Source organism: Furipterus horrens, unplaced genomic scaffold (genome assembly GCF_987537825.1).
Source record: "Furipterus horrens unplaced genomic scaffold, mFurHor1.1.pri manual_scaffold_5, whole genome shotgun sequence".
Taxonomy (NCBI): Eukaryota; Metazoa; Chordata; class Mammalia; order Chiroptera; family Furipteridae; genus Furipterus; species Furipterus horrens.
This window is the reverse complement of record NW_028327175.1, coordinates 137969658-137994421: the sequence shown is the minus strand read 5'-3', so window position 1 is coordinate 137994421 and position 24764 is coordinate 137969658. Positions and strand designations below refer to the sequence as shown.

General features: G+C 38.9%; 1 pseudogene; it reads right to left on the bottom strand.

Annotated features, from left to right (window-relative positions):
- Positions 1-19765: 19765 nt before the first annotated feature.
- LOC150009953 (uncharacterized) lies at positions 19766-24233 on the bottom strand (annotated as a pseudogene).
- Positions 24234-24764: the final 531 nt, after the last annotated feature.

Below are 24764 nucleotides of genomic sequence, written 5' to 3'. Positions count from 1 at the left end.
CCTCTCCATGTGTCCCAAGCTCCAAGAGTCCAGATAGAGTCCGGGTCTGCAAGGTGGAGTCCTTGGTGGCGTTGGAGTCAGCTGGAGCTGGCACGATCAAAGCAACAACGTGTCTGCTTTCTTACTAGCCCAGGTCGCATGGCTGGAAGCATAGCTGCTTCTTCCTTCTTACCGCAGACCAGCGTCACTACAAAGCTGCCTAGCTGTTACATCACAGCTTTCTTCCTACACACCAGATCTCATGGCGGGCTGGCACGGTGCCTTTGCAGTCTTTTCTAAAGGCATGGCCCAGCGCACTAAAATGGCTGCTGCCTTTTGTTCTGCCTGGCTCCCTTCCTTCTTTCAGAGCACATGGCTCTGCACTCTACCTCCTGGCAAACCACGCGACTCTTCGGCAAAAAACGGCTGCTGCCTTATTTTTAAGTCCCTGATCATGGCCCGTGATGTAGTTAGCGTGGTGACCAGTTCTGGCCACTCACAGAACCTTGCACAGGCTCCATAAGCTTTTTTTGTCACCATTCTATGGTCAAAACCCCTCCCATCTCCTTGGTGCATGGAGCTGCGATAGCCATTTGCATAACTGAGAAACTAGGTAAATCTGAGGATAATGGCTGTGCTCCACTGAGTCCCACCCCCCAAATTCTGGGGTTTCTGGTCACTCTCTTACAATTCCACTTAAAATATTTTGTTAAATAGCTCATTGCATATTATGTTTAGAAATCCTCTGAGACATTCCTTCTTGCTTCTGGTGAGGGAGATAAATCTGATTGAGTGATAATTACTGAGGGAATTTCTTCAGACTCAAATCTTTCCTGATACACTTTGCCTCAGAGCAGGTAGAAAATCTTGCTCTGGAGAAATCACAGAATAAATATTTCTAAATTAAGGGCATAATAACCAAGTCTATAATCAGTATATATTTCCAGAGTGGCCTTCAAAAACTGTATAAATTTATTATTAAAGCCCAAACAAGAGGGGAAACTCCCAAAACAGGAAACACAAATGGCTAATATATAGTTCAAAATTCAACCTTTCTAATTATAAAGAATTAAAGAAAAGTACATTAACAGAGCAATGAGTTATTTTCACTTCAAGTTTTTAATTTTTTTAATATTAAAAAAAATCTTTAACTGATTTTTAAAGACCACACCTAATTTTAAATACATACATAATCTGGCACTTGGAGTAGGGATGTAGCCACACAAGACAGAAGCTCAGTTTTAAGAGTATCCCGCCCCCCTGCAGGAGGCATCACCCAGTTTCCAGAGGCTTTGGTCACCTGGTTCTTTGGTGGTTGCAGATGTGCTGAAAACCAGGTGACTTCCACCGGAGTATTTAAAGGAGAAGTAACTGAATAAAGCTGACTTCCAAGCTTTCTTCTCCTCTAGCATTTGATTATGAGTGTGAATGAAGATTTAGGTCAAAGGAGGAATTTAAGCATTACATTCTTTGTTCTGGTTTTATAAGTAGAGTTAATTAAAAGAAAAATTCTTTGGTCTCAACTTCCCTCAACAGCCATTCAGATTTAGGAGTATTAAAAGCAAGCTCCCAGGACACACCAAATAACTACATCTCCACCACTGCCCTGTCCTGTGATTTATTTTACAGATAAGGAAACTGAGGTGCAGTGACTCATTCAAAGTCCCACATTACCACCCTGTGGTTTGGCTAGATGTCATGAATTCCTGTGGCTGTCAAATGTCCTAGAGGAAATGTTTTGAGAGGTTTTAAGTAAAAAAAAACAAAAAAACAGCAACACAGAAATATATAAAATATAAACTTCCTAGTTTATCTCCCTAGATGCTAAGTAGTCTAGTGGATTCCTTTTTTTTTTTTTTAAATGGATTCTTTTTAACAGAGATACATACAGATTTGTTTAACTGATTCACTTTTACAAAAATGGAATCATATTATACAAGTATATGCTGTTCTGCAACTTCTGTTCATACAGTACATCATGAACATTTCCCATGTCAGAACATAAAGATGTGTCTTATTCATTTGAAAACTGTAAAAAAAAAAATATATATATATATATATATATCAAAGATCATTATAATATGTTAATATGAACTGCTAGGTTAAATAGGTTTTTGAACATCATGGAATGAAATGTCTGCCATCTTGGAACAATTATTCAAACTTTTTAGAAACTAATTATGGAGGTTTTAGCTCTACACTGTTCAAAAAAATTAGGAATAGCTCAGGACCACTCACATGAAATTGTTCAAGTAGGTATGTTCTCACAGCAAAGTGCACGTCCACCTGCTTTGCAGGTGCTCAATAGCCTTACCATGATTACATATTACTATATATAGGTGTGGCTCTTATAATTTTAGTGTCCTACCTGTCTAACTCTATGTACTTATAATAGACTTTTAAAATACATTTGGGACACTTATGATATAGCTTTTGATTTAATAAGTGTTATCATATTTTGGTAGAGGTGAAATACATAACCCCAAAACTAGAAGCCAAATGATGGGTAGATAGACAAAGAGACATAGATATAGATATAAACCTGGGCAAGATGGCGGCATAGGGAGACATGGCTCACCTCTTTGCACAGCCACATCAAAATTACAACTAGAAGAGATCCAAGATGGCGGAGGAGTAAGTGGAACCTACACTAACCTCCTCCCAGGACCAGTCTGGATTTACAACTTAATTTTGGAGAAATCATCTGGAATAACCAACCGAACACTAGCTGGAAAGAAGTCTTATAACCACGGAGAGACAGGAAAGGCCACTACATCACAACTTGACCAGTAGGGAGTGCGGAGACGCGGAAGGGCTGGCTGGGCTCACACGGGTGGCTGCTGAAGGGACTGAGAAACAGCTCAGCAGCTGGGGATTCCCCCTGAGAAGGGCAGGGTCTAAACCCCCAGCTGGGCTTCCCAGCCTACAGCAACAGAGAGGAAAGTAAAATAGTATCAGCTGTGAAAAGCGAAAAGCCACAGGGTTTCTTGCTAGCTGGAGAGAAACAGCAGGAGAAAAAGAACTGTTAAGTGGATCACATACGAAAATATTTTGGCAACCACTTACCCTGGGCTCAAGCAGAGGGAAGGCAGAGAGGACTGGAGATACTTGGGGAGAATTTGGCACGGTGGCTTTGAGGGGAGAACTGGAGGAGCAGCCGACTGGGTCCCAGTGCTGACTCATCCCCAGTACTGCGGGTAGACCATTCCCCTCCAAGTGGCATCAGCCTGAGGGGAAGCAAAAGCCCTGCCTACAGGAATTAAGCTGCCACACCCATGGTCCTTAAGCCTGACAGCTAATCACAGATTGAATAGATTAACAATTAAAGAAGACAGACAACAGCAGTAGATCCCGGGAAGTCTCCAGCAGGCTACCTAGGGCCAGACTGGTACATGATCTGACGCCACCAGAGGCAGATACAGGAAGTGCAGATCATTCTAAGAAGCACCAACAAACAATAGGAGTCACAAAAATGGGGAGACAGAGAAACAACCTCCCATCAAAAGGAAAGGTAGAACCCCCAGAAAGAGTGCTAAATGAAATAGAGGGGAGCGAACTATCAGATATGGAATTCAAAACATGAATTATGGAGAAGCTGAATGAGCTCAGCAGAAACTACAAAGAACTCCAGGGAAACTACAAGGAACTCCAGAAAAACTACAAGGAACTCACAGAGAATTACACGAGCATGAAAAAGGACATAGAAGCTATCAATAAGAGCCAGGAAGAAATGAAGAATACGATCTCTGAATTGAAGAACACAGTAGAAGGAATTAAAAACAGGCTAGAGGAAGCAGAAGATTGGATCAGCGAGCTGGAGGACAATGTAGACAAAAACTCCCAGACAATGCAACAAAATGAAAAAAGACTGAACAAGACTGAAGAGGTTCTAAGACAGCTGCAGGACAACATGAAACGTAATAATATCCGTATCATAGGAATTCCAGAAGGAGAAGAAGAAGAGCAAGGGATAGAAAACCTCTTTGAAAAACTAATGACAGAAAACTTCCCTCACATGAGGAGAGAAAGAGTCACGCAAGTCCAGGAAGCACAGAGGGTCCCAATGAAGATGAACCCCAACAGGCCCACTTCAAGACACATCATAATTAAAATGGCAACATTCAAAGACAAAGAGAGGATCCTAAAAGCAGCAAGAGAGAAACAACTAATAACATACAAGGGAGCTCCAATAAGACTATCATCAGATTTCTCAGCAGAAACACTACAAGCCAGAAGGGAATGGCAAAAAATATTCCAAGCAATGAAAAACAAAGGCCTACAACCTAGAATACTATATCCAGCAAAGTTCTCATTCAAAATGGAGGGTGAAATAAGGAGCTTTCAAGACAAAAGAAGGCTAAAAGAATACATCTCCACCAAACCAGCAATGCAAGAGATGCTAAAGGGTCTGCTCTAAGAAGATAAAGAAACAGAGAGAAACAGAGAAGAACACGAGTACAAAGGGGGAAAATGACAATGAATAAGTACTTATCAGTAATAACCTTAAACGTAAATGGATTAAATGCTCCAATTAAAAGACATAGGGTAGCTGAATGGATTAGAAAGAATGACCCACATATATGCTGTCTACAAGAAACCCACCTTAGAACAAAAGATCTACACAGACTGAAAGTAAAGGGATGGAAAAGTGTATTCCAAGCAAATGGACATGAAAAAAAAGCCGGGGTAGCAATACTTATATCAGACAAAACAGATTTCACAGCAAAGTCCATAAAAAGAGACAAAGAAGGGCATTTCATAATACTTAAGGGAAAAATCCATCAAGAAGATATAACCCTTATAAATATATATGCACCCAACTTAGGAGCACCCAAATATATAAGGAAAATTTTGAAAGACTCCAAGAAAGATATAGACAGCAACACACTCATAGTAGGGGACTTTAACACCCCATTGTCAACAATGGACAGATCTCCGAAGCAAAGAAACACCAAAGATATTGAGGCAATGAACAACACTCTAGATCAAATGGACTTAGTCGACATATATAGAAGTTTTCATCCCAAAGAAGCAAAATATACATACTTCTCAAGTGCACATGGAACATTTTCAAAGATAGACCACATGGTAGGACACAAAACAAGCCTTAAAAAATTCAAGAAAATTGAAATTATATCAAGCATCTTCTCAGATCACAATGGTTTAAAATTGGAAATCAACCTCAAGGAAAAAACTCAAAAACATTCAAACTCATGGAGAATGAATAACATGCTATTAAATAATGAATGGGTTAACAATGACATCAAGGAAGAAATCAAAAAGTTTCTGGAAACTAATGATAATGAACACACAACAACCCAAAACCTATGGGATACAGCGAAAGCAGTCCTAAGAGGAAAGTTCATAGCAATACAGGCCTACCTAAAAAAGCTAGAAGAATATCTAATAAAAAATTTAACCCTACAGCTACAAGAACTAGAGGAAGAACAACAAGCAAAGCCCAGATCAAGTAGAAGAAAGAAAATCATCAAGATCAGGGCAGAATTAAATGACATAGAGTCTAAACTAACAATTCAAAAGATCAACAAAAGTAGGAGCTGGTTCTTTGAAAAGATAAACAAAATTGACAAGCCTTTAACCAGGCTCATCAATAAAAAAAGAGAGAGGACCCAAATAAATAAAATCAGAAACGAAAGAGGAGAAACCACAACTGATACCACAGAAATACAAAGGAGTATAAGAAATTATTACCAACAACTGTATGGCAAGAAATTTGACAACCTAGAGGAAATGGACAAATTCCTGGAAACTTATAGTCTTCCCAAACTGAATCAAGAAGAAGCAGAAAGTCTGAATAGACCAATAACAGCTAGTGAAATTGAAGCAGTAATAAAAAAACTCCCAGCACACAAAAGCCCTGGACTGGACAGCTTCACAAGTGAATTCTACAAAACATTTAGGAAAGAACTAACTCCTATCCTCCTCAGACTATTCCAAAAGATACAAGAAGAGGGAAGACTGCCAAACTCATTCTATGAAGCCAGTATAACCCTAATTCCAAAACCAGGTCAAGACACAACAAAGAAAGAAAACTACAGGCCAATATCACTGATGAACATAGATGCTAAAATCCTCAACAAAATATTGGCAAACCGGATCCAGCAACACATTAGAAAGATCATACACCACGATCAAGTAGGAATCATCCCAGGGATGCAAGGATGGTTTAATATTCATAAATCAATAAACGTAATACACCACATAAACAAAATGAAAGACAAAAACCACATGATAATATCGATAGATGCAGAAAAAGCATTTGATAAAGTACAACACCCATTTATGATAAAAACTCTCAGCAAAATGGGAATAGAGGGAGCATACCTCAACATAATAAAGGCCATATATGAGAAACCTGAAGCCAACATCATACTCAATGGGCAAAAACTGAGAGCATTCCCCCTGAGATCAGGAACAAGACAAGGATGTCCGCTCTCTCCACTCCTATTCAACATAGTCTTGGAAGTTCTAGCCACCGCAATCAGACAAGAAAGAGAAATAAAAGGCATCCAAATTGGAAAAGAGGAAGTAAAACTGTCATTATTTGCAGATGACATTATAGTGTACATAGAAAACCCTATAGACTCCACAAAAAAACTACTCAACCTAATAAGTGAATTCGGAAAAATAGCAGGATACAAAGTCAATATTAAGAAATCAAAGGCATTTTTATACACCAACAATAAAAACTCAGAGATAGATACTGAAAGAAAAATCCCATTTACCATAGCAACAAGAAAAATAAAATACCTAGGAATAAACTTAACCAAGGAGGTAAAATACCTGTACTCAGAAAACTATATAACACTGAAGAAAGAAATTAAAGAAGATACAAATAAATGGAAGCATATACCATGCTCATGGATGGGACGAATCAACATCATTAAAATGTCCATACTACCCAAAGCAATTTATAGATTCAATGCAATCCCTATTAAAATACCTGCAACATATTTCACAGACCTAGAACAAATACTTCAAAAATTTATATGGAATCAAAAAAGAGCCCGAATAGCCACAGCAATTTTGAGGAAGAACACAGTAGGAGGAATCACAATACCTGATATCAAACTATACTACAAGGCCACGGTAATCAAAACAGTCTGGTACTGGCATAAAAACAGACATATAGATCAATGGAACAGAATAGAGAGCCCAGAAATAAACCCAGGTTCATATGGTCAACTAATATTTGACAAAGGAGGAAAGAACATCAAATGGAGTGAAAAGAGCCTCTTCAACAAATGGTGTTGGGAGAACTGGACAGGGACATGCAAAAAAATGAAACTAGACCACCAACTTACACCATACACCAGAATAAACTCAAAATGGATCAAAGACTTATATGTAAGCCTTGATACCATAAAAGTCCTAGAGGAAAACATAGGCAGGAAAATTTCAGATATCCCACGTAGCAACTTTTTCACTGATATATCTCCTAAGGCAAGGGAAATAAAGGAAAGAATAAACAAATGGGACTACATCAAACTAAAAAGTTTCTGCTCAGCTAAAGAAAACATCAGCAAGATGAAAAGAAAACCAACTATATGGGAAAATATATTCGCCAATGACATCTCAGACAAGGGATTGATCTCCAAAATATATAAAGAACTCATACGACTCAACACCAAGAAGACAGACAACCCAATTAAAAAATGGGCAAAGGACCTGAACAAACACTTCTCCAAAGAAGACATACAGAGGGCCCGTAGACATATGAAAGTATGCTCAACATCACTAGCCATCAGAGAGATGCAAATAAAAACCACAATGAGATACCACCTCACACCAGTCAGAATGGCCATAATCAACAAATCAACAAACAACTTGTGCTGGAGAGGATGCGGAGAAACGGGAACCCTGGTGCATTGCTGGTGGGAATGCAGACTGGTGCAGCCACTATGGAAAACAGTTTGGAATTTCCTCAAAAAACTAAAAATGGAACTGCCTTTTGAACCAGCAATTCCATTGCTAGGATTATATCCGAAAAATCCTGAAACACCAATTCAGAAGAACCTATGCACCCCAATGTTCATAGCAGCACTATTTACAATAGCCAAGTGCTGGAAACAACCTAAATGCCCATCTGTAGATGAGTGGATCAAAAAACTCTGGTACATTTACACAATGGAGTTCTATGTAGCAGAAAGAAAGAAGGAACTTCTACCATTTGCGACAACATGGATGGAACTAGAGAGATTAATGCTTAGTGAAATAAGCCAGGCAATGAAAGAAAAATACCTTATGCTGTCACCTATTACAGGAAACTAATGAACAGCACAAACAAATGAGCAAAATTGAACCAGAGCTATGTAAACAAGAAGTAGACTAACAGTAACAAGAGGGGAGGGGGGAGGGAGAGAAGGGGGTAAGAAGGGGAAGTGTCAAGTCAAAGAACATGTATAAATGACCCACGGACATGGGCAACTAAGTAGGGACTGAATGTGGGGGAAGGGAGGGGCAGTGTACAGGGAAGCAAGAGGGGGAAAAAATGAGACAACTGTAATGGAAAAACAAACAAAAAAAATTTTTTAATGGGGGAAAAATGAAAATATGAAGAATGGAAATGCCAGTTCAGTGAATATTAGGTCAAAGATTTTCCTTCACATTGTATATTTTTCTCCCTATTTGATCTCTCCAGAGTTTGGCATTCTAAACAAGTAAGTAATGACTTAAGTTTCTTTGCATAGACCTAATAAGACCAGTTGTTAATAGAGGTTCCTTTTTTTTTTTTTTTACCAAGTCTTTGACTGGAATGTCAAGCCTAAAGGAGACATACTTGGGCTCAAGTTGTTACCAAAAAGCCCTGAGGAACTGGGAATGACTTTCAAAGGTAATAAAAGCCCGCGAGATAAAAGGCCTGCTACCATGGTTGGTTGTGCGGTCCACAGCAATCTCTCCAGGGAAGGAACGAAGCTTGTTTTCCTGAAAGATGGCTAGAAGGGACCTTAAGGCACAATGGAAAACCAGAAAGACTTGGAAAGGACAGGTGTGTACAGGCAAGGAAGAACGCCAGGTATGTGGCCCAGCTTCTGTGCCCTGAAGAGCAGACTGAGGGTCACCCTAAATGTTCCTTGGGTAAGTTCCAGCAAAGCAGAACTAAAGTTCATAAGTGATCATTTGCTGCTCTTGTTATGTTTATGCAAATGAACAGGATAAATTAAAAATGGACTTAATGTAGTCCCTTTAAAGACAAGGAGGGTAATCTTAGGGAGAAAAATCATTATTCAAGGAAAATCACAATGATCAGTAGTAGACTGTAAAGTAGGTCAGCTAACTGTCTTAAAAGTTTCTTCTCATTTAAAATATGGTTTCACTTGAAAATTAAACCATGTCTGTGATATCACCAAAGAGATTCAAGTTGCAAGCAAGTAGAATGTCAAGTGCCTTGCAACTGGATGTCTTCCCAATAAGACAGTCTTACAGATTTAGAGACTTGTTTGTTGGTTATGTTACATAAATTAACATGTGTTTTCTGTTTTCAAAGGGCATAAGCCTATGACTGCATTACCTGAGTGATTGTCTGTACACATAAGCCTTACTTAATCCTCTCTGCAGCGCTGCCTCCTGAGACTCAACGGTTTGGCTGAACTAAGTGGCTGGGTTGGTGAAGAATGGGGTGGTCTGTGGGCTTCACTTTAAAACTGGTTTCTCTTTTCTATCCTAATGGCTTGGACAGAAAGGGCCCAGAGGTCTGAGAGGGGGGAAACATAAACTATTTCCCTCAGCCCAAACTAAATATAATGGGCAAAAGGGTTTTGGACAGGCGAGATGTGCTTAGCACACCTTCCTCCAAAGAAGCCTTTTTTTTTTTTTTTCCCCTAATGTGGAACATTGAAAAATTAATCCCTGCTTTTTGTCATCTAGTAGTTATGGATTGAATGATGTTTTTTAACCCTTTTCGCCAAATCTGTTGCCCCCAGAACACAACAAGGATGCCAGCCTGTTAAAGCAAGCACGCCGTTGTCCGGGGACAGCCAAATGACCTGGAGTCTGCACAATCCTTCCCCATGTGGGAAGGCCACCCTCCCCTCCACACCCCCACTCTTATTAGGGATTTCTGGACCCAAGGGTAGGTAGGACGACGACCATGTCCAGCTTGAAGCAGCTAGAGGAGCTTGAGACCTTTGCCCATTTTCCTTTACAAGATTACAAAGGGTCTTAATATCTGAAAGGGAGGGGTAGTTATTTTTCACGAACCATGGGTATGGACTTGGGGGGGGGGATTGCTGGGGGAGGGAGATGCTGGGTGGAGGGGAGTAACGGGGAGAAAATTGGAACTATTGTAACAATATAATCAATAAAGAAAAGCTGGAAAAAATAAAATAAAATAATAAGATTAGCTCATTCTAAATAAAATGCTAATCTTGAATGGCAAAAAAAAAAAAATTACAACTAGAAAAACCAAAAATAAAAAAATTAATAAAGTTAATCAAGTGCAATATATATATATATATATGTATATATATATATATGTATATATATATATACCAAAAAAAAAATTACAACTAAAATGTAGAACAACCATCAGAACCATCAGAAATCGAGATGAATGGAAATTTGATAACTACAGAATTAAAGAAACCATACCCCTCCAGAAAGGTAAAAAGGGCATAGAGGTGGATCAGGCTGGTGCCACACCCAAGTGAGATGGATAAAAATTTGGAAGGGATATTTCAGGAGTGAGGAGTCCCATCCCCACACCAGGTCCCCCAGGCCAGGGTTCCAGTACCAGGAAAATAAGTCCCCACAATTTCTGGCTGCAAGAACCAGTGGGGATTGAGTCGATGGAAGAAACTGCTAGAGCCTCAAGCAGTTCCTCTTAAAAGACCCACACATGGACTCACCCACTCAGACTCACTCCCTCTGAGCTCCAGCACCAGGGTAGCAGCTTGAAAGGCACTCCTGGTATACAGGTAAGAACTGAAGTATCTGGTATTAAGGTCAGCAGAGGCCATTGTCTCTTTTCTAAACCCTCCCCCAACAGAGTCAGTAAGCTGGTGCCATATCTGAGACTCCATCAACCTGACTAGCACTGTTTGACCTACCTTGGAGATCCCCAGAGACTCTGCCCCACCCAACTTATAGGCCCACTCAAGCAGCTTTTCCTATGAATGGTTTGGTTTATGCTTTGCAACTTCCTAAATCCTATCAAACAAGCAATAGCTGGCCTCAGTGATCTCCAGGCCCAGCGTTACCAGCAGCCAGCTTAGATTCACAGCTCGGTTTCACCTTGGAATCTCCAAGCCCAGCACAAGTAGCAGCCATCTCAGATTGCTTTATAGATCAGGCAAGGGGCCCCAGGCAAAACACAGGTAGGAGCTGACCATGGCCTGCACCACCTGGGAAACCCCAGGACCAGCACACCCAGTGGACAGCTACAGACCACGTAGGAGCACCACCACCCTGCCCCTGCACAGCTGATCTTCCACAGTGTGGAGGTTGGTGGTCAGTGGTTCAGCCAGTTCTTGCAGTTGACTGGCCTGGGTAAATCCCTCCCATTGATCTGCCAACAGCAAGGCTCAGCTACAAAGAGGAGGGTGTACTCAGCCCACATGAAGAGTGAACCTCGAGCACCCAGCTTGGGTGATAGGGGAGGCTGTGCCTTTGGACTCTATAGGACACCTACTACATTAGGCCATACTGTCAAGACATGAAGTCATAGCAGTTCTACCTAATACACAGAAACAAACACAGGGAGGCTGCTAAATTGAGGAGGCAAAGAAATATGGTCCAAATGAAAGAACAGAACAAAACCCTAGAAAAAGTTGAACTAAACAAAATGGAGATAGCCAAACTAAAAGATGAAGAGTTCAAAACACTGGTGATCAGGATGTTCAGAGGAATGATTGAGCATGGTCACAAAATAAAGGAAGTAGTGAAGGTTATTCAAAGTGAATAAAGAAAAATATACAGGGAACCAACAGTGATGGAATGAAGCCAGTATTCAAATCAATGATATGGAACAAAAGGAAGAAATAAACATTCAACTGGAACAGAAAGGAGAAACAAGAATTGAAAAAAATAAGGAGGGAATAGGAATCTGTGGGACAGCTTTAAATGTACCAACATCCGAATCATAAAGGTGCCAGAAGGAGAACAGGAAGAATAAGAAATTCAAAATTTATCTGAAAGCTATCATTTAGAATAAAATGGCAGATAAAGTTCTTCCCAGACAAAGTAAAGCTAAAGGAGTTCATCATCACCAAGCTATTTTTATATGAAATGTCAAAGGGACTTATTTAAGAAATAGAACATCAAAACTATAAACATTAAATTGACAATAAATAGAATTATCAACAACTGAATCTAATAAACAAAAACAAAAACAAACTAAGCAAACAACCAGATCAGGAACAGAATCATAGGTATGGGGATCATTGGGAGGGTTATCTGCTGGGAGGGGATGGGGCAGGAAAGGGGAAATGGTGCAGGGATTAAGAAGCATAATGGGCAGGTACAAAACAGACAGGGGGAAGTTAAGAATAATATAGGAAAGGGTGAAGCCAAAGAATGTACATGCATGACACATGGACATGAACTAAGGAGTGAGGGATTGCTGTAGAGAAGAGCAGTACCAGGTGTATGTTTGGGGGGGGGGGGCGGAGATAAAGAGAAAAAAATTGGGACAACTGTAACAGCATAATCAATAAAATATACGAATACAAAAAGAAAAAAAAGCCATTAGCTTATTTGCAAAAACATATATATAGATGTATAATTATTTAATAAATCCTATTAAGAGGACATTCTAATAGCTTCAAATTGAGCTAACAAAGCTCAATTTGACAATTCAGAAAAAAACTGTACCAACCTTACAATGGAAATAAAATCCTATGGGTGAAATTTTACATATAATATTATTTTATTCAACCTATAAAATAAATGAATATGATGGTTTTGAAACTTTAAGTACATACTTGACTGACATAGGCACTGAGTCTCTGAATATTTTGAAAATGTCTTGGTTGAACATCTTATAATGTTACAATATACATCTAAAAAGTGTGTTATATCAAACAAAGAACAGTATAGCATGGTGATTAATGGTTCCAGCCCATGAGACAGATCAACCCAGGTCTGAATCCTAGCTTCATCACTTTTCTGAACCTCAGTTTCCTTATCTATGAAATGGGTTTATCGGTTCCCCAAAACAGGGATATAGCAAGAATTACATGCGATCATGGAGATCAAGTATACTGCACTCTGCTTAATGATGAATAAGCATAAGGATCACAGTTGCTTTAAACAAAAGAGAAGCAAAAGCGTCCTGGGCTAACATGCACGATGCTTTTCTCTGAGGTCTTGCTGAGCCACAGGTAGCTTGCCAGGACCTCCTTGTCTCATCTGCCTGAGATCCATATACGTCAATCTTAGCCACTTCACTGCATGATCTTACAGTGAGTGTCCATTTCCAGGAGAGAGATGCCCTCAATCATATCTATTTTTCTTGTTTTCTGATATCTGGATGGGAAATGGACAGAAGGTCTTAAAGTTAAGTACAAGAAAAAGCAAATGTTAACAGTCAGAGAGGGAAGACTCCTGCTGCTGGCCTCTGAGGAGAGCCCACCCAGAGGGCTTTAATGCTAGCCTGATCTGAAAGAAGAGCTTACTTTCCAGGCTAGAATTCACAGTGAATTTATTTTGTCTTCTTTTTCATGAACATAATATGTATAATTGGTAAAGAAAAAAAATTGCATAGTACAGAGAAATGGAACATTAACTTACTTGTCCCCAAATAGTTCCAGTTCCAGTCCCTTGCTCCATTTTTTTAAAATTACTTTATATATTTATTGTTTAGAGGGGAGGAGGGAGGGAGAGAAACAGCAATGTGCAAGAGATACATCGATTGGTTGCCTCTCGCACACCCACAACTGGGGACCTGGCCTGTGACCCGGGCATGTGCCCTGACCGGGAATCAAACTGGCAACCTTTTGGTTCACAGGCCGGCACTCAGTCCACTGAGCCACACCAGCCACGGCTCTTGCTCCATTTTAATGCCTGGCTTTAGGGTCTTTTGAGTTCATCTCCATCAGAGGTACACTGAATAAATCAATCTCATCTAAGTGTTTTGTTAGGTCTGGGATCAGGATATGCTAAATTAAAGGAAAGAAGAGGATTTCATTCCCTTCTGGTTAAGGCCAGTGTCAACATTAGGAATTAGCAGATATCATCTTAGCAGAATTTAAAAATGCAATTCTGAAGTAAATGAACAGTCTATGCTCAAAAGGGCCAGGAAGGCCAGAGGAACTGGGGTTGGCTTTTCTGTTTACCCTGACCTCATCCATCTCCATAGTCCCTTAGTAGAGTCAAACGGGATCATCATAAACTAGACAAAGGCCCACAGCTGGTCCAACAAGGAAGGCTTGGAAACCAAACTAGCAACCAGGTCTCTTCCTGTACAACCAGGCACCTGGCTGGTGACAGAATGAACTTGGCCCTAAGTGGTCCAGGCTTGGCACCTACACGGACCTCCTTGAAAAGAAAGAGAGGAGTGAGTCCACCTGATGAGATGCAGGATTTTGCTAGCCAAGCCAGCCCCATGCAAATTTGGAATACGTCAAGGCTCTACTCTTCTTCCCATAGACATACGAGTCAACTTGTGACTTACCTAGCAGGAATTTGGAAGCTGATTAAGGAAATGAAAACAATCCAAGTTTATTTTATTATGGTCAGATGCCAGCAAAATAAATCTTGATTATTATTATGTATTTATACTCATAAAGAGAACAACTTGGCAATGGGTTGCAAGGTATTTAATTATAATTTAGACATATCATAGCAGTCAATATTTGGTTTCATTATGCCTTTATTTATTGGCATGCCAACATGACCACAGAAAATTCTTAAGTTCCTGCCAGTACCTCATTGACCTCCTGTATTGTTAGAAAAAAAAAAAATTAGCTGTACAGAAAAAAAGAAAAGATCTGTTTTCATAGGTAGTTGCATGTGATATAGTAAGAATAATGAAACTAGAGAAGGAAAGGTGTATCTCTTTAAGCACACAAGCTCTTTGAAGCTTCCCTGCTTTTTTTTTAAAGTATATTTTATTGATTATGTTGTTAGAGTAGTTGCAATTTTTTTCCCCTTTGCTCCCCTCTGCCCAGTACCCCATTCCCCTCCAGCAATCCTATCCCCCTTAGTTCATGTCCATGGGTTGTGCCTATAAGTTCTTTGGCTTCACCCTTTCCTATATTATTCTTAACTTCCCTATGTCTGTTTTGTATCAACCAATTATGCTTCTTAATCCCTGCACCATTTCCCCATTTCTCCCACTTCCCCCTCCCAGTTGATAACCCTCCAAATGACCCCCATATCTATGATTCTGTTCCTATTTTGGTTTGCTTAGTTGAATTTTGTTTTTATTTTTTAGATTCAGTTGTTGATAGTTGTGAGTTTGTTGTCATTTCCCTGCTTTCTTAAAGGCTCTTCTCCTCACCTCCAAGGTATCCTTTCAGAATCACTCCTCTGTTAGGTCTTTCTCTTCCCAGTTAAGAGTGAGTTTCTACTCCTTTTCAACTTCTGGAGTGCTTTGCTATTACTTAACTAATTGTTTCAACAATATGTTCTAATTATTAGTTTCACAGTCTATCTCTCCTAGTGGTCAATGAGATCCTCAGAGAGCAAAGGACTGCAAGAAATTCCCCTGCTCATTATGTTGCATCCACACAAAGAAGTGCTATGCTACATTCAAAGAGAACAAGGAATCATCTGGTATCAGGAATGCGAAAATGAAAGGCATGGTGAGATATCACTCTACACTCAGAAGGGTGGCTGTAGTCAAGAAGTCAGACAATAATAAATGTTGGCAGGAATGTGGAGAAATCAGGACACTCATATATTCAGGTGCGGTTGTAAAATGGTGCAACCACTGTGAAAAACAGTCTGGCAGTTCCTCAAAAAACTAAACAGAGATGATCTAGTAATTCCACTCCTAGGTATATAGCCAAGAGAAGCAAAAGAAAAATGTTTCCATACAAAAATTTGTATAAGAATGTTCATAGCAGCATTATTCATAATAGCTAACAAGTAGAAACAACTCATGTATCCATCACTAAAGAATGGAGCAACAAAATGAGGTATATCCATACAATGGAATATTATCTGGCAATAAAAAGAACAGAAGTACTGGTACATGATAACAACATGGGTCAACTTTGAAAACATTATAAGTGAAAGAAGTCAGTTGCAAAGCACTACACTTTGTATGATTCCATTTAGATAAAAAGTCCAGAATAGGCAAAACTATAGGGACAAAACATATATTGGTGGTTTCTTAGGGTTGGTGGAATTGGGGGGAATGATGAGTGACTGCTAACAGGTACAAGGTTTCTTTTGAGGGTAATGAAAATATTCTAAAATGGATTGTGGTGATGGTCACACAACACTGAATATATTAAAAACCACTGAATTGCATACTTTCAATGTGTGAATTGGTGTGTGGATTATATCTCAATAAAGCTATTACTAAAAAAATTAAAAGGAGCTCTTTAATATTCAAAGACATGCTTTCTAGATAAAGTTTACTTTTAAAAGGTAAGCTGAAGATTTATACCATATGTGTGAGAAATGAGGTAAATAAAAATGCAAGCAGCAGATTATTTTTGCAAAAGGAATTACAAGAAGGATAAGTCAAAAATTAATGGTAATATCCCCCACAGAGGTAGAGTAGGAAAGAGTAGAAGGGAAAGGTAAACTTTTCACTTCTCTAGGTAAACCTTTTTTTATAGATTTGACTTTTGGGACTATGCTAACGTTTTCACATATTCAAAACATTAAATCATCAAGTTAGCAGGAACACTGAAACTGAATACAAACAGAAACAAATATATTGAGCTGTATATCAAGTAGATAATATAACTGCATGGGAAGAAACTAATTTAGGATTGCGAACATATAAACACAGTTTAAAAACAAAAAGAACTGCAAATAAATCTTGAACTTTGCTCAGTATGCTTATTATTGGAAGTGGCATGGGTGTAGACATTCTCAGAGTATTTTATAAATATTGCAGGATAGGACAAATGACTAAACTTACATTGAAGTTTTTAGAAACCAGAGCTTTCACTACTGGAAAATTAATATGCAAACATGAAATGGGACAGCCATAAAGAACCCCATGCTGTTGGACTTGAATTAGAGGAATCATTATAAAATCATGATTAAAATATATAGGTATAGATTTATTATTTATGTTGGCTGAAAGGGTCTAGAAGCAATCACAACCCAACAGCAATAAGCTCACTTAGCACACAGATCTTGGTTTCTAAATTCCATTTCCCACTATTAGGAACCAGAGCTTCTTGGAAAAAAATGGCTGATTGCAGCACTGGGCCATGGAAATACAAAGTGATTATCTTATATAAAGAAGAGTTCAAAGAATGATATCAAAAATTTCTAGAGGCCATCTTTAAAGGGTTCCTGCTCGCCAAATCAGAAATGATTTGAACACCAAAATAAATATCATTAGAAACATATTATAACATGTTAAATAAAATTGGAATCCATGAGTCCATACTGGTATAAATAGATAGGTGATAGAAAGATAGATACATAGATAAATAGATAGCATCCTTACATTGGAAAGTTAATTGATGAATAGATAGAATGATGGAATTAGAAAATCATTATTCGCCAACCAACATAATAATAATAAATTCAGCCAAGAAATATCAGTGAATGTTAAAATTAGTATATGAATGTTTGATGAGGAATAGGACACTTCAATTGGTTCAGAACAACTCTCCACAAAACACTTGTTGAGTATGAAGCAAAATAGTCACTATAGTAGAGAAACCTTGCATCAAATACAATTTAAATCAAGTAATGAAGGATAACATCACCATGATAGCACAAATTAAAATCGTATTCCACCTCATAGGACACACTGAGGACAGAAAGCATCACTTTGAGATACCCCTCCAAGAATGCAAAATCTGAATTTAATATTTTTTCCTTCATTTTGCCTTCATTATAGCATGTTTGCTTAATTTACAGCAAGCAGAAAATAAGCTGTGTCTTGTTCTGATCCAAATATTAATGTTTAAAAGGTTGTACATAATATTAGTTAAAAAGAACATATAAAAATACCTTTTTAGAAGCTTTTATAAGAAAGAAAATACAAAGTTCAACCCCACAATTTTCCTTTTTGCTAGAAATGTACACTACGGCTACAGTTTTATAGATTTCATTTATTTATTTTTTGAAATAGGGAAAGGGAGGGAGAAAGAGAGGGAGAGAAACATCACTCAGTTGCCTCTTGCACACTCCCCAGCTGAGGACCAGGTCCACAACTCAGGCATGTGCCCTGACCAGGAATCGAACCAGTGACCTTTCACTTTGCAGGATGATGCTCAACCAAGTGAGCTGTGTCAGTCAGGGCTACTGCTACAGTTTTAAACAAACTTTTTGTTGTTTATATTATATATCCAGGAAAATCTAAAAAATTAAAGAAACGTCCATATAAATAATTACATAGCAGAACATGAACATTAACCACAAAACAGTAAAGAAATGAAAGTTAGAAACACTATCAAATGTAAAAAAGTCCTAGAACCAATCACTTAAACACATTTCATGAACAGTATTTAAAAACCATCTTTTGTTCTTTATAGGCAAAGACTAGATTACTAAAACCAAAATTGAAAAAAGCAATCCTTTAAAAGGAATTGTTTCCCTACAATATTTCTTACTTATAATCTGCAAGAAAGTGATATAAAAATTTTAAAGATGCTACTCTTTATTCTAAAATGAGATTGGACATGTCAAGTCACTTCTTTTTCTTTTTTTCTTTCCTTTCCTTTTCTTTCCTTTTTTAAAATCCTCATCTGAAGATATGCTTATTGATTTTAGAGAGAAGGTAAGGGAGGAAGAAAGAGAGAGAGGGAAACATCAATGAGAGAGAGAAACATCAGTCAACCTGCCTTTCATACGATAACTGACTGAGGACTGAACCCTCAACCTAGGCATGTACCCTGACCAAGAATCAAACCCATGACACTTTGGTTTTGTGGGATGATGCCCAACCAACTCAGCCATACCGGCCAGGGCTCAAGCCACTTTTATTGTTGCCAAAATGATCTCTCAGAGAAATGCTAGAAGTTATAAATGGTTAAAGGCATTCTTTTCTCATTTTTAGTCAGTTACTACACTGATAATCAAAAAACTCAAAGATGTAAGCTTTTTTGATGTTTTCATGTTCCAAATCTTCATAGAAACCAGAAGAAAAAGCAGTGAAGGCTCCATGTTTCAGTCAAAAACTCAATCTCCCTGGAAATGCTACTTAACCCAGTTGAAATCACTCCCTAAGACAGTGAGGTTAACAAAAGAACTATTCCACACTGTGTCATAAACTAACTATTATCACAGGCCTAGACATTTTGACAAGACAAAAAGGTCCACCCTGAACCTGAATGTGTCTGATCACTCACTGTAATTTGGCTACAACTTCATTTTTGTATCATTCTATCTTATTAACAAGCTACATTTCTAGGTCAACGGGTTTATCAATAGATATGAAAGTTTATTTTTAATAAGACAATGTTGAAAATTACGTTTAACCAACATCTTTTCACCAATACTTCAAGCATAAAAAATGATAATATTTATAAAAATACACAGAGACACCACAAATTGGTAGCTACCCATAACATTAAACAAACTGGACTTAAAAGTGACTTTGTGCAACATTGTATCCCTGATAATATAACTAAACCAAACTTTGAGGGAAAAAAAAGGTCCATGACTAAGAATATTATGGTTTATACTAACAGTGGCCACTGGATTTGGGACTAATCAGAGATCTTAATCTAGATTTTGACCTAGACACAGACTGTGATCTTGACTGAAATTTGGGTCTAAGTATTTCTTTTTTGCCTTGATTTCTTTTCATGTCTTGAGCCAGACTTACAATGTGTTTTGGAATCTGTTTTAGAGGTACCTCTAGTTTTGGTGGGAGGTGCAAATCTAGGACATGATTTAGCATTCATTTCTTTTTTTGGCTGGAACTTGGACCAGGAATTGGATTTAAATCTTGAAAAGGATCAATTTCAGTGTTTGAGTGTTATTGCTGTTGGAATGGATTCCCCCATGCATGGTTTTCCAGTCAGTCTCCTGTTTCTAGGACTAAGATCTTTCCTAGTTGTAATCAAAGGACCAACTTCTTGAGCTCATTTCATAACCTCAGCTTCTAGAACATCTCTTGTCATAATCATCATAGCACAAAGAATTGTACACATTCCTCCTTTCCTTGGCTTTCATCTGAATTGGAGTCTTCTGATTCCCCTGTACAAATTGTATTTCAGTTTGGCTGTCACAAATCCATTTTCTGTGCAATTTATGTAAAGCATCTTTGCATTACGAACACCTTCAAATTGAACATAAGCAAATCCTCCTGGATGGTGAGTGTAGAAATCAAGTAGAACATACACATCAACTATATGACCATAACAATAAAATTTGCATGGAAATCTTCAGATCTGGTATCATCTTCCACAGTGCTTACTAATAGAGACGCGTTGGGGTGCGCAGGTAGTGGGAAATGACAGCAGCGTGAGTCTCAGCAGAGGTACTAAAGGAGCTCAGCAAACCTCCCCCCACCCCTGAATCGAATCTAAGGGAACATAAAAGGCAAAGTAAAATTGAGGGACATTCTACAAATAACCAATTGTTAAGAGTTTCAAGGTCATTAAAGTCAAGGAAAAATAAACAGATATGGCAATTAAATGCAACAGGTATTCCTGGATTGGATTTTTGTGGCAAAGGACTTTTCATGGAACAACTGGAGAAATATGAATTGGGTCTATGCAGGAGATTATAATAATTATCAATGTAAATTTCCTGACTTTAAAGGTTGTATTGTAGTTATGTAGGAGAATGTCCTGGTTTAGAGGAATTCTAAAATAGTCAGGGTAAGGGGCATTATGTCAGCAACTTTCCCTCAGATGGTTGGGTGAGGGGAGAACTTTTATCTTTGAACTTTTTCTTTAAGTTTGAATTTATTTCAAAAATGAAAAAAATAAAGATTCCACGAGTCTACAGACATAAATAAGAAAGTTCTTATTTACAGAAGAATGTCAACTGAAAAATGACTGAGGAACAATAGAATTTTTAAAATCACCATTTTTCAACCACCATGTTACTGATTCAGGCAAGAATCATCAACAGATGCTAAAATTATTGGGTAAAAATTTGTTGGGGACCAGTCTACCCATATAGACTCAAAGCATCCTTTTACAAATTAGTTATTAATTACAAAAAAAGAAATGATAACTTTGCCAAAATATGGTTAATAATATTTTAGCCAAGTGATCAAAATTAGCATCATCCAAGAAAAGATGAACCAACATCAGATCATTCCTTGATTCCTGATGGGATGCACTGAGGAGACACATAGCATTTAGATTGTATCTCTGTCAGGAATGCATAATAATCACAGTGAAGTCACAAGAAGGCATTAGACAAACCTAAAGTGAGGGACAGTCATTAAAACAATAGAAATGACAAACAGTGAAAGGCTGACAAATCATTGCAGATTAAAGGAGACTAAAGAGACATGGCAATTAAATGCAACGCGTGGTCCTGGATTAAATCCTGGATCGGTGAAGAAAAGTATTGTTATATTTAATATTAGGACAGTCAATGAAATTAGAATATAGACTATATATACTATATATAATATTGGATCAATATTAAATTTTGGAATTTGATAATAAGAAACTGTCCTAATTCTAAGGAGATACATATTAGCAGTAATGGTCTTGATCTCTTCAAGCTACTCTCTTTAACTTAAGTAATAAATTTGAAAAAAAATGTGTGTGTGAGAGACAGAGCACAAATGTATTGAATTTCTAATAAAAGGTGAAGTTTTCAATTTTTTAATTTAGAAAGAAATGACCTCACTCAACTCTGTATCTCCAGCACTTCCTACTGTAAACTACTCTGGAACATAGTAGATACTCAATGTATGTTTATTAAATACTTAAGTTAAATGACGAAGTCCAGTTAGGACTCTTTGAATTGCAAGTGATAAGATATCCAGATCAAACTGCCTAAGGGACAAAGAAAATCAGTACATTTAACTGTAAAGTCAAAGGGTTTATTTACTTCAGGCACAGCTGGATCCAGGGGTTCAGTCTGTGTCATCAGGCTCTGGACTTTTCTTTCTTTCTCTTTCTCTCTCTCCCCTCTTTTCCTCTATGTTGGTTTTATTCTCTCTCAAGCTGACTCTCCATATGGTGGCCCCCAATAGCTCTCTAGTTCAGCAGAAATAAAGATATTTTTGTTCAAATGGCCTATACACTTCTACTAACTAAACAACATTAAACTGACCTGAGTGGTCAGAGAGGGTGAAAAATGCTGATGGGCAGATCTGAGACTTGTGACCTTCACCCAAATCACATGGAATAAGGGTTTAATTAACTTTAGTTCTTTAAGGAAAGGCAGGGTGCTGTTCCAGAGAAAGGAGGATTGGATGCTAGGCCAACAAAGCCACAGATGTCCACTTCTGAATTATTGTGTGAATTAAGACACAGAAACCAATCACTCCCATTGCTCTTCTGAGCTATCTTGGGTCAGGGCCAAAGGCTTCATCAAAAGTGGACCATCATTAGCTCCCAGGACAGACCTGCTCTTCACTTAATTTCATGCTTCAAGGAAGCCATGAGGGGAAAGTGCTCTCAAGTGTGACCTACATGCCCTGTGGAATGAGCAGCCTTAAATTATGAGACCAAGTCATGCAGAGTTGGAACAACATCACTGAGAAGTGCAGACAGGTTCTCCCTTCTCCCCTTGTGCCCTTTGATTAGCTTCTCTAAGCCTCCTGGCACAAACCACAAAGTCCCAAAGTGAATTTCTAAAATCCAAGCTATTTATTCTCGAGATTAATTAACCTGTGCTTCAAAATAAAATGTTGTAATTTGCAATTCAAAGTCAAGAAAGTTCCTTTAATCTCCTTTTGGAAAAATAGTGATTACTTATTCTTATGTCCTCCATTCCATTGGTTGTGATAAAATCAGTTTAATCAATCAAAACAGTGAACATTTTAGAAACTTTGTTCAAGATCATTTGGAGGAGGGCTGTGAGATTCCCAGAAGTGAAACACATGGTCTTTGCTGTCAGGAAGTTCTCACTGTCAGTCAAGGGGCGAATTTATAAGCTGAAGACATTCACTAAGGATCTGCTAACTATAGCACTAGATGCCAGAAGTGTGGTCAAACTCTGAGTTCCCTGTAAATTCTGTGGATTCAAGGGCAAGAAGAGATTAAGAAAGATTAGAAAGTGGGCTCAACAAGGGTAGGGTTTTTGCCTTCCTATTCACTGATTTGTCCTTATGCCTAAAAGAGTGTCTGGCACACAATAAGCATCAATAATATATGTTAAATGAACAAATGGACTGAGGAAGCCCAGAAAGTGGGAAAGTGAAGGCTGGGTAAGACTTAATGAGGAGGGAGGGTGGTAGGAAGGGTGTTTAGGGAGGATGGGGACACATCCAGTCCTGAAAAGACAGGGTAGCTGGCAGGATGGGGCAAAGTTAGACCATATTGTCACAGGATATCGAGAAGCTAGGAAAATTCCTTGGCAAGTGGAATAGGGAAACTGAGACAGGTAGCTGAGCACAATGGCCAAGCAATTCACAGCCAGGAGCAATTTACAGCCAGGTGCAGATGGTCACCAGGGTGGAAGGCCCCAGTGCCTGGCAGGGAGCAAAACTAGAAAAACAAGGACCTCACCCCCAGGGTAACCTTTCCTCCCTGGCCCTTCTTCCCTAGAGATAACATCTAGTGGTATTTCAGCTCCAGGCCCAGGTGGGCAACTCCAGAACCAACTGCATTGACTAAAGACCCTCTGTCCTGTCACTGACCAATCAGTGGAGACACCTGGATAACTAATGAATTTCTACTGCAACCCTTCCCTGAGACTTCCTCCCACCAGCAAGACAGCAATAAAAGCCTCCAGACAAACTGTGTGCTCTCCCTCTGGGGAGCAGCCCCAGGCATTCCCTTCCCCTTCTTTTCTTCCACTTCTTTCCCTACAGGCACTCCTCTCCTAAACTCTTAAGACAATGGCAGCTGGCAGCTGGTCCCAGGCTAATCCCCTGAACCTGCCCATTTCTCTGACTTCCCAGTGAGCCAAGGCAGCTCAGCCTAGGCTCTCCTGTTGCTTCTTCTATGCGAAGCCCTTGTCCTACTGTCCCCAGCTTTAATAAATGGCTCCTCATAGTCACTTGGACTCATGTTGTGAAATCTTTCCTACACATGTCAAGAACCCACACACTATAGATGGCCCAAGGCAGACCCACTCAGGTCCAGGCCCCTGTCTGGTAACAGCTGGGACCAATGATTCACACTGGAGCAGCAGACAGCACAGAAGTAACAAGCTGTATAGGGCAGTGCTCACAGACCAGCAGCCCACGGCTAAATAAGCTGGCAGATATGTATTGACCTCTTCGATGTTTTAAAAATTGGGAAATCTTATATGGCATCCAGATTTCTGGCTGCCCTTGAAAACTCAGAAGGTCTGGTGACACTGAGCCCATAAGCTCTCATGGCAACAAGTAGCTGGAGCTGAGGAACCTCACAGAGAGCACATTATCTTCAGTTCAGCCCCACCGCTGCCCAGCCACATCTCTCATTTACGCAACATGCGGGCTCTGCAGGCATGTGAGCCTGTGACAAGGCTAGATAAACTGTGAATTAACTGTAAATTCCCCAGTTAGCTATAAAAACCCTGCTTCCTCAGCCCCTCTTGGTTTCTCCACCTTCCCC